At 40.3% G+C, this 14,134-nt stretch overlaps 1 protein-coding gene across 1 annotated transcript in view; it reads left to right on the top strand.

The window, feature by feature from the left end:
• Positions 1–14,134, top strand: part of PDE3A (phosphodiesterase 3A) — a gene marked incomplete at its 5' end in the record, with an annotated part of 256,323 nt that overhangs the window by 78,209 nt on the left and 163,980 nt on the right. The gene's annotated exons all lie outside the window — the stretch shown is intronic.

The raw sequence follows: 14,134 nt of genomic DNA, 5'->3' as shown, positions 1-14,134 counted from the left end.
CCAGAAGAGCTCTTAACTGTGAGTGTCAAGCCCAGAAGTAAAAAGGGAAGACCTGCAGTGATTTCAGTGAAGTTTGTTTCCTTGCTGACATTTGAACACCTGCTTGCATGGATTTGTGGAACGTGGACCCTCTTGGTTAGTGCCTGTGGAAGTGTAGGATAGGGAATTGCAAGCTCCTCTTGAGCTCTAAGCTCTGTTTGCCTTTCTGACATTGGGTTGTCGTGTTTTGCTTATCTGAAATGGACATTTTGATTTGTCCTCGTGTCCTAACTTGAATGAATCAGTTCTGGAAGTTGTGAAACAGTTTGGTGTTTGCAGACAGGGGATTCATTCCTGGTTGTGCTTCAGTGGAGTTCCACAAAAGGTGATGTTGTGCCAGATGTTTTCTAACACGTTCTTCTGGTAGGTTAGGGGAATCTCCCTGTGCACTCAATCTACTGAAGTTACTTATTCCCAGATGCTTTCTTAGTAGCCTTCCTATGAGGTCACAAATGACCTCATACCTGCCTATATTTGCTTTCTCCGTTTGAAAACACAGGAGGTTGAACACTTAAGTTTTGCCACTTCTTCCTTGAAAAATAAGTTACTTTGCCATAACCTGTACTAGTTGACTTACTGAAATAACTTAGATTTCCACGGTGGACTTTTGAGTTTGTTTGTTATAATAGCATATGATTTGTACCACTGTGCATACAAATAAAGAAGAATTAACTATGGAGTTTCTTAGTCTAGGAATAAACGGACTTGGAAGTATCCAGAGGATTGGAAATTTAATGGGAGACAAAGAAACAAATACAGAAGGCTACAGCAAAAAGCCTCCTTCCTGTTTTCATAATTTTATTATTTGTTCAGTAATGGAAACACGATGTGGGTAAGTTTCCCAGAAAATCTCCAATTTCCTCATAGACTTTCTGTGAGGTAACTCATATACTTGTCAAAATCTGACCTATTTTCACGCTGCTGTTTACGTGTAGTCCTAAGTTTCTTCTCAGTAAAAGAAGTTATTTGACTTCAAAACCTGATGCATTGAAAAAAAAAAAAAAAAAGAATCCAAGTTGGACTTGGTAACTTCATTGCTTGAATAAAGTAAACCTGCCGTGAACAGCATGCTCTCTGGTTTATTTTTGTATATGTTTTAACCAGATACAAGGAAATGATTTTTACTTAGTTATCCCCTCTTCGGTGAAGTACTTCAGCAGCCAAAGAATTTGATGACTTCGAAACCTTGCTTACTTTGGTGTAGTTCTTTGTGGCGTAGTGACGGTATTTAGTAACATGGGGGAAAAGTGGAAAGTGTCCCAACTCTTAATGCTCTGGTTTTCTGAGACAAGACAGAGGAGAAAGAGGAGAAAAGACTAAATCACATAGTGAACAACTATTAATTTATCTTAAGTTTTCTCCTCAGTAACCATTTGGTATTTCCCCCCAGCCATGAGCTGGCACTCTGAGGTCTGGCGGTACCAAACGTTTCTCAACAGCGCATGGCTGGGTGCAGAGCTGGCAGCCTCCAGCTGGGATTCTGCCGGCATGCGAGGCAAACAATAGTTTCCACTGAAAAATGTGGCCAAACCAAAGGTGAGAGAAATAGATGAAGAACAGATTTTGTTGGTGTTGGAAGCTCATGAAATTGGGTGTTTAACTCCTTTGGTCAGGCTTGTGTGCCTTCATTTGATTGTAGGGAGTTGATGTTAATTATAGCAGTGGAATTAGGATTAGAGTCAGCTGCTGTAGAGTTGGTCTGGCGTTTATAACTACATATAGGAGGTTGGACAAGAACTACTAACTGCTTGTATTTGAAGCTACAGAACCTTTGCAAGCGGACTATTTACTGACGTTTTCAAGTGGAACACTTTAAAGTTGTGTTCCTTCCCTGTTAGTACTCTGTACTTTGTACACCTCTACAAAGCTTTACGGCTTTGTGACTGGTTAGTTATGTTTCAGGAGGCCACTGGTGTGTATCTTCTCCAGAGCTTAGACCTACTTGCTAGTTAATGGCAGCTTTAGTCTGCCAAGAAAACCTGTTCCTCTTGCTTAGAAGAATGATATAAGGGAAATATTTTGCTAGCATGGATGTGAGAGAAACAGCTTGTGAAGACCACTGCAGCTTCTTGCTTTACTGCAAATTGTAAATTCTGTAGAAAAGGTAGTTTGAGGGTGCATCTTCCAGAGTGTGCTGCAGGTCAGCAGAGAACACAAAGAAATAAATGCAACTGAAAAGAGAAAGAAAGAAAGAAATTCAGACAACTGAAATGTCAACCAAAGGTTTTGTTTTTTCCATGACTGAAGTACATACTCTTTGGGCTGTCATGTACTCATGTGATATGAAGGAGTCTGTAAGCTACATCTGTTACATCCAGAGGCTCAAAGAAAGCAGAACTGGTAATTGGTTTTGCATGTGTTTTTATTTTTTTTGGAAGGCAGAGCTGAAATAGCTCCCTCTGCTCTTTGTACGTAGGTTAAATGTGTTTGAGTGGGTCCCTGAGCTCTTTTGTGCTTGCCAGTGATTTTGCAGAACATAATGAAAATGGGAGAGGCCAGTTGTGTGAATTAAGGCTTAAATGAAGAGCAGGGATAAGAGAGAGATTCTTGTTATCATGACAGTTACTACTTACAGATGGACTCCAGTGATGTCAAGTAATAAATTCTGGGGGCTTTTCTTCCACTCAGTGGTGATGCTGTTTGATGAGTAGACAACATAAGTGGAACATAACAGGAAAAGTACCTAATAGATTAGAGTAGGATTTGTGGACACTAAAGCTGTCCTACCTCATGATTTTCTGGGAGTGATAAATTCTCCTGTCCTGCCTCCTTGTGCTTTATCTAATCTGAATAGAAATAAAATCACAGGTGTGAAATCTGCACTCTTTTCTGCATATTCTTAAAGCCATTGCATAGACTGTCCAGGTGGTGGTTTGGTCTGGCACCTCTCTGCCATACTGGTGTGTCTGGCTCATTTGCCTATTTCAGGATGCAGATGCAGAAGAAAGAAAATCTGTGTTCCTTGAGGAGAAGCTGGAAAAAACCCAAAAGCTGTATTTCTAAGTATCCAGAGATTGCTAGAAACAGTTGAACGTGGTTTTTAAATGGGCTTGATAGCTTACTTGTAACCCACAGATTTGAAATATCGCTGCTTCATGTTGGACAACTGGAGATCTGGCAAAATAAATGCCCAAGAGAAGAAATTGGCCAAGACTCTGATACCTGATCAGCATTTGATAATTTATTCTTTATAACAAAAGGGTGTTTGTATTTATACCTTTTTTTTAAGCTGTTCATATAAATAAAAATTCTTGCAATCCATGAAGTACACGATCTTTATGCTGGACTCATTTTTCCTCTGCCTATAGATATAAATAGAATAATGACGTCTTACTCTCCGGGCTTTGTGCATCATTCATACAGTACATCTCCTTTCTAGGTCACAGAGCTTCCCCCCACATGCACAATTTTTGTTAGATACTGACAGTGCTCAAGAACACAGAATTTTTTGCAGCTGCAAGCGGTGCCTCATTGCAAGGTACAAAATAATAGAAATTTGATTCAGAATTGTAAGGTATCCTAATTTCAGTAAAAAGTATGCTTACTTTTAGGAGTGACTCATAGGGAGGTGATGGTGAGTTTGAGGGGCTATTGAATTTTATTTTTCCTGTGGTGGTTCTTCAGAAGTTTTACTGAAGGGTGTGGTAAATATTACACAACAGCAATGAGTAGATGGTTGAGTTGTCTTCAGAGTGAATTTTCATGAGAAAATCGTGATACTAACATTCATTTCATACAATCAGAACACAAACACACTTATGTGATTTCAGTGCAGTTGATGGAATTTTGGTAGCTGAGATCTGGGTTTGCTGATGGGTATTTACCAGTTGTATCCTAGTGGGGCTTCCCCATTGGCCGAAGAAAAAGGTCTGTTGCTTCCTGGCCCTTCCTGTGTACTGGCTGCTCCATGTTCAGAGGAAATAGCCAGGTTTCTAGTAGTCTGTTGGCATTTCTCTAAGTGAGAGATTATATCAATCCAAGACCTCATTTTGAGAGTACTCTGTAGTTGTTTCAGTATGAATACTTTCTCCTGTATTTCACGTTGACATCTTACAGTTCTGGGGTGGGTGACCTCTGGGAGTCCCTTCTGAACAAAATTACTCTGTGATGCTTTTGTATAGGCAAATTGGTGATGCTCAAATAGGGTGGGAGCACTATGTGTACCTTAAGCACTTTTGCACAAAGCGTGATGGTGCAGAGGTTTATGCTTCAAGACAAAAAGCCCAAAATTCTTACGTAGTCACATGGTCTGCATCTTTAAGGAAGGTAAACAGGAGTTGGTTTTACCCACTGGGTTAGAGCCAGCTGGGGGCCTGGCTGTTCTGCTGCATCTGCTGAAAGGAGGTTGGAGCAGTGGTGGGATGTCAAAGGCACCAGTTTGGCACAACAATGTTGCTTTCACTAGGGTGGTGCCTCTTTGGTACAAGATCTAGATGCTACCTTTCAGCACAGAATATTTTCCTGTGCCACAGTACACTTGAAAAGTGATTTATGACTTGGTAAGTACTTGTAGCCTTGTAATTTTATTTTTTTTGAAATGACTCTGACTTTTCCAAAGAAGCCATTTTTAGCTATCAGCATTTTTAGTAGTTGATTTTTATTTTTTTTTTTTAGATTTCTTTTTACACACACACACACACACACACACACACACACACACAGAGTCCCCCACTCCCCACGCTAGCTGCAGGGGAAAGTGATTTAACTGTGGTTTCTAAACAGATAAACTTGGAAAAAAAATTGGCTAGAAATAACACATCAAAAGGCAGCTGCTGTTTGTTATGTGTTTATTAGGCAGCATCATCATCCCTTTGCTGCCCCTCATTTGTCAGCTGAAAACTTTGGGTCTCCTTTGAGAGGTGTGCCATTCTGGGTAACGAGTGGAGAAAAGAAAGAAGAAAGTCGTGCGTGCCCCGCTTCCTCTTCTAGCAGGAAATCAATGTGAATATACATTAGCCTAAGTAAACGAGCAGCTGTTCTAAAGCAAGGTCTTGACACACAAACACTGTAATGACGTACAAAGACTAATATATGTACACACAGAGAAATGTCCATGTATCCCCCCCCCACCAGGGGGTAGAGGAAAAAAAAAATCCTGCTGGTTACCATGGTCACTGTTTATAATGACAGCGTTTGCCAAAAGTTACCACGCTGCACTTCCTTTAACTTGATGCTCTCTACCTTTTAACTTCTGTTAGGGTTTTGCATCAAAAGAGATCAGATACGAAGGGTTTGGTCGGCATTTTTTTCTCTAACAACCATCAAAATGAATACCAGAACTTCTCTGTTTGAGCGTTGTGGGATCATAATCTGAGCGCAGGCTTTATTCTTAAGAGGAAACCGTTGTGGTAATTTGCTGGCAAATTCTTACTCTAAGGCAATCGGCAAAATACTCTTACGATTTCTGCTAACCCAAAGGAAACCACAGGCCATTCTGTCTTGTGTAGTTCCTGTGATTTTACTCATACCAACAGCTGATGCCCTTTTCTTCTTTTTCCACTTCCCGTGATGCTACAGCTACTTCACTTGAACAGCTTCGTGCCTGCACGCCAGGCAGCCGTGTTGACTTGTGCGAGAAGCCAGTTTCTGCAGTTACTTTTTGGTGTATTGGAAAGTTATCTGATCCTTGGATTTTTCCATCTTCCTTGGTAAATTCACAGGTCGTGTTTGTGCCTTTTTTTACTGTATCTGGTATAGACTTGAAGACTGGTGGCATTTCCAGAGGTTCTGAAGCTGCAGCTTGTGTTATTTTTTTCTTCATCGTATCTCAGCATTTTTTAATACTATGTCTTTTAGCAAGACTTACTGTATTTAATTCAAAGCTTCTTAGGCTTTGTATCACAGTGTTATGCTACTGTTTTGTTTAACACAGACATCCAAATACATGACCAGCGTAGATGGCTAGACCTTATTGCCTAATATGAGATATTTTCCAGATGGCTTGGGTGGCCTGGGCAATTTGCACATTAAGGGGATGATTTGAACTGTGTTTTGGAGAGTCTGTGTGTGCTGGAGATCCTAGCTGTGGTAAAAGATGAGCCACGCATTTTGTTGATGAAGCAGCTCCGTGCCAGCCGGAGTTGGAGCACCTGGGAGATTCTGCCACTCCTGTGAAGCTAAAAACAGCAGCTCTTGACTTGTAGAATTGATTGCTGATGTTTCGTTCTTCCTCTTGACTGCCAACACCAAGGGTAGTAGTGTTTAATTTCGGGACTTATTTTAATTCTCAATCTTTCCATGCATCTCTCTCCATCTAGAAGAACCCTTGATGTCAGGAATACAGAAGTAAGTGGCTTGGCTTTCACAGAGTGGCAGTCCTGGTTTTAGGGTTTCACTGTTTTTCTTGTGAAGTACACTGGAAGGACGGGTTATTTAACTGTTTTTATTCACTCATGCTGAGGTTGAAGGCAGGCAAAAGTCCCATCATCTTCCTCCTTTGGAAGTGCTTTGGCTGCCTATTTTCTTTTCTCTCCCAAAAGAGGGATTTTTCTGCTTACAAACTGGATTTTGCAATCCCAGAAGCCATTTTCCAGATGTTCAAGTATACTCTTCCCTAATGCTTCCAGTGCATTAACAAAAAAGCAGTGCAGTTTGGAGAGCATGTTGTAAAGAGATTCACCTCAACTCATCTATAAATTATGATGTCTACATTGTAATACAAGCAGACAATTTTTTTTCTTGTAAAAATGAATGTATTTGTTACTTAATCAAGTTCTAATTTTAATTCTTTCTGTTTTGGAGCGTGGAAATAATTTTGAAAGCTGCATGGATTATTAGATAAAGTGCTGCAGTGAAGAGAAGTGGAATTGATTTTACAGCTAATAATGTTTTTATACAGAAATGAGAGGCTTTGCCTGTAAAAAAATAGAGACAAATATCCTTCTTTCCCAAATGAAGATAACTTGTTGCCTCATTGTTTACTAGTTCATGGTGGTGGTGGTGGTGGTTGGTGGTTTTATGTTGTTTTGGGCTTTTTTCATCCCCTCCAACTGTAGTACACCTCTCTTGGACAAAATACCTAGAAACTGAGTTTCTGAAAACATGATTTTTGAAGTGCTTAACTGACTGTAGTTTCATAGTTACTTTAAGGTAATCTTGTTATGTTCAGGTGGCTGTTGATGGAGGAATACTGCTTCCTCACCGTTTTTCTCCATTATATGCCAGCACTGCTATTAAATCAGTTGCACACTAAGCTGTCAGAAACTGATCCTGCTGAAAGTGTAGAGATATATATTTATTTTTTTCCTGTCCTTGATTGGTTCAAATCTTTGCCACCAGCCAAAATTGAATTGGATTTAGATACTCACAAGACAGCACATGTGTTTATTCACACATTTTATCACTGGAGTATGTCAGCAGACTCTGTCTGCAGCAGCAAAGTGTTTAGTGATAGACCACTGACTTTTCCCCATGGCCCTTAAATTTATAGCTTGCTTCTGCTTTGTTTTTTATATAACTCCTTGAATTTCAGATGAATCTGACATTTTTTCAAGGAGGTATTTTTTCATCTAGATCATTTTAACAGTTCAGTTTTCATCATGGCTCACAAAGAGCTCTGTGTTGACGGAGTGGAAAAGGAGACCTGGTAGACTGCAATGAGAGGACTGGGCTGAGGGTTAGGAGCCCCCTAAATGAGTTTTATTCATAGAAGAAATTACACATTGTGCTGTTGGTACGTGTAGTGCTAATGTAGAACTAATGGTTTTGTTCATTTCTTCACCCTCTTTAGTCTGCTCCCAGCTGGCTTTCAGGGAGCTTGTGAGTACTGTTGGGTGCTTGGCATTCATGAGAACTCTCTTCCTTACACTCTAATGGTACCTAAATTTATTATGCCGCAGGTCAAATTGTTGATGTTGTGAGGTGCACTCTGTTTCTCTAACTGAAGTCCACGATCATTAAGAAAACATTTATGACTAGAGAGTTTAACACCTTTAGCTTTCATGTTTGAACCTCAGGGGTTCCCATTTTTAGTTCTTCCCATTACTTTTGACTTTCTTTCCTTTGGCCGAAGTCCCTTGTTTATGACTGAAATGGAAAAAACAACAAATATAAAATCCTGTATCCTGCTGGTACTGCTTTCCTGTTGCAGTAGCATCACATAAAGGCTTATGTTTAGATTTTCATGCCTACTGCTTCCTCACCATTGTACTTGATGTGATTCTTTTAAACCTCCATGAACCTGGAATTTCAGGCTATTTAGGGTAAAAATTCTAGTTTGTGGAGTGTTTGGAATCAAAGTAGCAACATGAGGGAGGCACCATGAGTGGTGTGGAAAAGCATGGTTGGTCTAACTTGTTGCTGAATCAAGCCTGATACTCCTTTTCCCATTTGGCTGTTGTATGGACCCTTTCTAATCATGATATGTTATAGGGGATTTGTGAAGACTTAGTCTTGGAAACTCCCAAAGAATTCTAGACAGTCAAAAGATATCCTAAGAAAGTACACGAGAAAGTGTGAATTAAGCAGTGCAAGATGAGATGGGTTTTTGCCTCCCTACTTACTGTCCTAAAGAGAGCACTTGAGCCTTGATGCGTTCAAGACTGACTTGCCGTGTCATGACTCAGTCACTGCACTAGAACTTGGCTCAGTGGTTGCAGGAAACTGCTCTGTTTGTTTCTATTTTAGCAAGACCCAGCAAGTCATCTAGATGTCACTACTGTATTTAGAAGTGGGTGGCCAATGGAAGATGAACTGTTGTTGGTCCCGTTCGTGAATACTACGGAGTATTTACAATTGGGTGCAAAAGGTGGGAACCCGTACTCCTGCTGCAGCCAGCGTGACCCTTCCCAGGGAGCTTTGGCTTTGGTTGGGCTCCTGGGAAGAGCTGTGCGCTCCCAGGCGGCAGCCTGATGAGAGAGAGAGACCTCTGCCAAGCCAGAAGAGTAAGTAGAAGCAGCTGTGAAGCCTTGTCCTCTCAGCCACTTCTGCCACTCACTTTGCTCCCACCACCGTGTCTGTATACAGAGAACCATACGGGGCAAGGAAGAACAAACTACTTTCTTTCTCTGCAAGAAAACAAGCCCATTTTTGTTTCTGCAGGCATCTCTTCTCCTGAACCAGCTATCTTACCAGAAGAAAACAATTTTTATTTCTCCCAGAAAACATAGAGAGGTTTCATAACTAAACAGGGGGGGTAGGGCTTGAATGGCTGTCCCTCAACTTTTCTTGCATGCTTTTCCTTTTTTGGTGGGGGGGAAGATTTTGCCAGCCTCTCCACAAATGATAATTTAAAAACCTTCCAACCTCTGCGATACCAAAAAGTAACACAAATTCAGTAGAATCCTGAAGAAAAAGGCAGGTACAAAGCAAGATGTAAGCGCCTGAGCAGAGCAGCTTTGTTTTCTGCATTCAGGAAAAGCCACAACTGCCATGTGCCACATCACTTTGACTCTGGCTGCTTTGGCTAACTTACTGGCAATGAAACAAGAGGTGGTTTTGTTGTACATGAAGAAAGTAAAAGGTTTTGTCTTACCCAGATTCTTTTCCATACCTTGCTCCAAGTGATAACATGGATTATTACATCAAAACATGGAAGAGGGCCATCAATTAGGTGTTGGTAGCATTTTAGTATTTCATACCATCTCAAGATATTACAGTTTTCAAACATGTTATCTTTAACTGCTTCTTGTTGTAACTATAAATATATCATAGAATATGGTATCAAGGAAGAACAATAAAAATGTATCAGTAAATATTTACAGAATGTCAATTACTGAGTATTTTGCTGAAAACAATGAAACTTGGTAGTTTGTCTTGAACAGCTAGGGCCAATTATGGAGGAACATCCTGCTTCTTAATTTCAGTATTTTTATTCTTTAAAACTAGATGAGCACATCCAGGTTCATTGCTAAATTTTCTTAGCTGTGAGCATATTTACTTTCTATTCACCTCTGAAAGTTACAGCTTAAAGAAAAACATCCCCTTTTCCTATTAGTTAAGTAGCAAACATTCTTTTGAGTGTGAACGTAGTCTCTTGTTCGTAGATACTGCTTCATGATGGCCCGAATGTTCCAGGTGAAGACATTCAGGAGACCCAACTAGTTTGGTTAGAAACTGCTACAGGTATTCACATTAGGCTGTCAGAAAGCAGTGTGAAGTGCAGTAACAGCTGTTAAATAGATTCTGTCTGTTAGTTTAGGACTTTCTAAAATTATGCTAATACTGTTATCTTTCTTTGTATAGAGAAATAAAAGCAGGACTTTATTTGGTCAAGATAAACATGCTTGAAAGTTCGATGTGAGTTCTGGTTTGCCAGGAAGAAAGAACCTTGTTAATGGGGAGCTACCATAATCTGACTCAGTGCTCATGTTTGTATTTTATTCAGGTGTATTTTTATTTGGTGCAGTAGCAACAATAAAATCAGCAAAAGCACACAGTAAACCAAAACTGAGCTTATTTTGGCTTTGGGTTCAGTGGCCGTTTACTGATGAAATTTTTATCTGTCTTTGCCAGCTTTAAATTTACCAGTGAACAAGGGTCTGTAATTGTTATAAACTGTGACTTGATGGATGTGTTTGTTTAAAAGAAATACTCAAACTTCTGCTACATAGCATGAATGTTGTTCTTTGTGATTGTTATAATAAAAAAAGCCCAAGAAATGCAGGTTTCTGCTAGAAATTGTTCAGGGGGGTTGGGTGGTTTTGTGGTTTTTTGTTTTGTTTTGTTTTGGTTTTTTAGGTTTTGTTTTGTGTTGGGGTTTTGAGGGGGGTTTTTTTGAAGGCTGCCTGTTACTAGATTTCAATATTCGATGCCTACTTTGTGTTTTGTGTTTTTGTGTTTTTTTCCTCCTGTGCTTAGGAATGGAAACTAATCACACTGAATCCAAAATGTATCCAAAAAATATGGTCTTAAACATTATTGCACAGAAATCAGATCAGGAGATTATTTTTATGTGAGTGGGTCTGGTTTTCTGGAGGATGCAGATCTTTAGCTGTTAAGTGGCACACTCATGTTCTTAGGTCACAGCCAGTGTTACATGAGAAACTAGTACCACCTTAGACTCTTCTTTCAGGCACTAGCCTTGTTAAAATGTAACTGTAATGGTCAAAAGTACTCCAGCTAATGTCTTTACTATAAACATCAGGACTTCTATATCAACACCTGATAATTAAGCAAGCTTGTGAATAATATTTCAGCTTAGGGTATAACCTGTGCATAAGAATTTTCTATTGTGTAGCTAGAAGGCAGTTTGGAGAGGTTAATCCAACTCGATTTTTTTGAAGTATATGTTAAACTTGTTCCTGCTTTCTTGTATTTTGGCAGTAATTGTTGTCTTAGGGCAGGTATTTAAAAGAAATCAATTCTAATGCCAATCAGCAGTAAATGAGTTACTTTGTGTAAGTTTTACCACTGTCGTCTTGATTAAAGTGAATAGGATGGTTCTTTCAGTGCTGGTTCTGGAGTACTCTGTTAATATCTACATATATTACAACACAGACAGAATAATGACACCACATTTGTAAAATATGTAACTATCAGGGTGTTGTATTTCTAGTAGTTCCATAAGAAGGATAAGCAATAGAATGGTATAGAGACAAAGGTAAATGTTGAATTACAGGAAGGTTAAAAATGTTTAGATTATCTATTTAAAAAAACCCCAACAGTACAAGTTTGGTGACACTTAGTACCATGTGACATGTCTCTTATACTGCTTTTTGTCGCTGTCAACCTGGTTACGCTATTGCTGACTTCTTAGTTAGTTTGTGTAAATGGGCAGCTATTATATGGGCTTGTTCAGAACCATAGATAAGCCTTGGTGATCTCCAAAGGAATCGTAAAATCACAGAAAGGTTTGGGTTGGAAATGACCTTAAAGACCATCTGGTTCCAAACCTTCCCGGCTGAACTAGGCAGTATAGGTGGGGCTTGGTGATAATTCTTAACATCTTGTGCTCTTTCCCAATAGCATCTCAGCAGGGCTGCAGAGACCTTTTTGCTGTCCTAGTCCTGCTGTTTGTACGTTCTCAAGAAAGTAGTTGAAGAGGCAGTATTTCGTCTTACACCGTTAAATGCTGCCTTTTTCCTGCCGTTTGCCTTCTCAGGCCATAGGCCTCAATGGGCAGTGCAGGTGCGGTTTGGTGAATGCTTTCCTGGCTTGAATGAAGAGATCCCAACAGATCCCCAACAATGTGTAGGCAAGGCAGGTTTTGAGACGTCTGTCCTTTGCAAATTAAGCTAAGAGGTGAGTCGACCAGCTACAGGTGTATTTGTACGTGATCCAAAAGCAAAAATTTTTTTCTAATGTCCAATCTAAACCTGCCCTGGCACAGCTTCAGGACCAGGGGAAATGGCATGAAGCTGTGCCAGGGCAGGTTTAGATTGGACATTAGAGAACAATTTTTTACTGAAAGAGTTGTCAGGGCCTGGAACAGGCTGCCCAGGGATGTGGTTGAGTCGCCTTCCCTGCATGTGTTCAAAAAAAGGGTAGATGAGGTACTTAAGGATATGGTTTAGCTTAGGATGGGAATGGTTGGACTTGATGATCTTCAAAGATCTTTTCAAACCTTGTGATTCTGTGAGTTTTAGTGCTTAGCAATACAAGTTTACCTATTGGTTTTCCTCATCTAGCAGGGTTTAGATTCATAAGCTGGAAGCCCGCTATTGTTGGGCTCCACTTGGCTGCATCTGTAGGGCCAGAAGAGATGCATCATCTTGCTACTTTGAAGGTTAATTTAATTTCTAAAGTTAACTTTTAGTGCACATCCAACTCTTTATGTTCTTCCTGCCAAGGCTTTTTCTTGTGGTGTTTCTTTGCCATCAGTTTTTGTTCTGACCTTAAAGCCAGAAGCCAGTGCTGCTGTGCAGGTTTGCAGTGAGGAGACAAATCTGTTTCTTTGCATGGTGCTGGGAAGCTCTGGGAGGGCAGCGCTGTGCTTCCACAGATCAGTGGCTGTGAAACGTGCTCCTCTCTGACAACCACATCAGAACTTTTCCTTTTTCATCTCTGCTAAATATAATTTTCTCCTGCTTTCAGACAGCCTTTGGCACACTGGGCTGCTTTTTATTTGTGGTTTTATGCTGGTTCTGACTGGGGTGCTCTTTATTGCTGTGTGGTTCTAGCAATCAAATTTCAATTTGTTCTGTACGCAAATACTTAAGCACAAGACACATTTTCTATATCTGTGAATGCAAATATGTTGTTTTCCTTTATTTCTCAAATGCTTGGGATGATTCTCCATATCTCCAAACTTGAATGATTCAAATATGCACACTGTGTATATGTGTTGATTCATTTTATATTTTTGGTTGCCATAAATAATGTTTGTGTGTGTCTGGCACCACTTAGCAATGACAAACATGGGTTTGTTTTGGTTTAAGCTGCCTTTGTTCTTAAAAGTAATGTTCTAAAAGCCACTTTCAAACCCTGAGGTAGAGACGGGTAACTGTCAAAGAAAACATGAAATTATAAAGAGGTCGATGAGGTAAAGACTATGTGTGTGTTAGGAAAGTATTGCAGCACAGAATCATAGAATGGTCTGGGTTGGAAGAGACCCCAAGGATCACAGAGTTACAACCCCCATGCCTCAGGCAAGTCCACCAACCTCCAGGCCTGGATCTACACAAGGTTGCCCAGGGCCCCATCCAACCTGGCCTTGAACACCTCCAGGGTGTCCAGCATCTAGAACTTTTCCTGTGAGGTCCACACTGTAAGTCATAAAAGGTGGTATCTTCCATGATAGCCCTTGAATTTAAGTTAAAAAGAACTTTGCTATCTATCTTTTGATACAGAAAGGCTTTAATGTTTTCAGGCTTAATGACGAGGACCCCCTTATGTCCCCAGTTTGCAGAGACTTGTAGACTCACATGCAGCACGTTGCTCCATTAAGTCAGGAGTGGTTTGCAGTGAGGGGAGGTGTGCCTGTGCAGTGGCTGCTGCAGGAGCAGCACGTGGAAGGGAGGTAGCTGTGTGTGTGTGTCTGCAGATTCACCAGAGCACTGCTCAGGACAGGGGATCAGATGAACATTTTCTGTCTGTGGAAGGCTGTAACGCTGCCTACTTCTCTCCTTTTGGATAATCCCACTGTTAGCAGGAATGGCTGGAGTAAGCAGTGGCATTTTCCAAACATTCGTAGGATGTTGCTCTTATTTGAGGATCA

Source organism: Gallinula chloropus, assembly GCF_964237585.1.
Source record: "Gallinula chloropus genome assembly, chromosome: 1".
Taxonomy (NCBI): domain Eukaryota; kingdom Metazoa; phylum Chordata; class Aves; order Gruiformes; family Rallidae; genus Gallinula; species Gallinula chloropus.
Note: the sequence above shows the minus strand (reverse complement) of the source record. Positions and strands in the feature narration are given on the sequence as shown.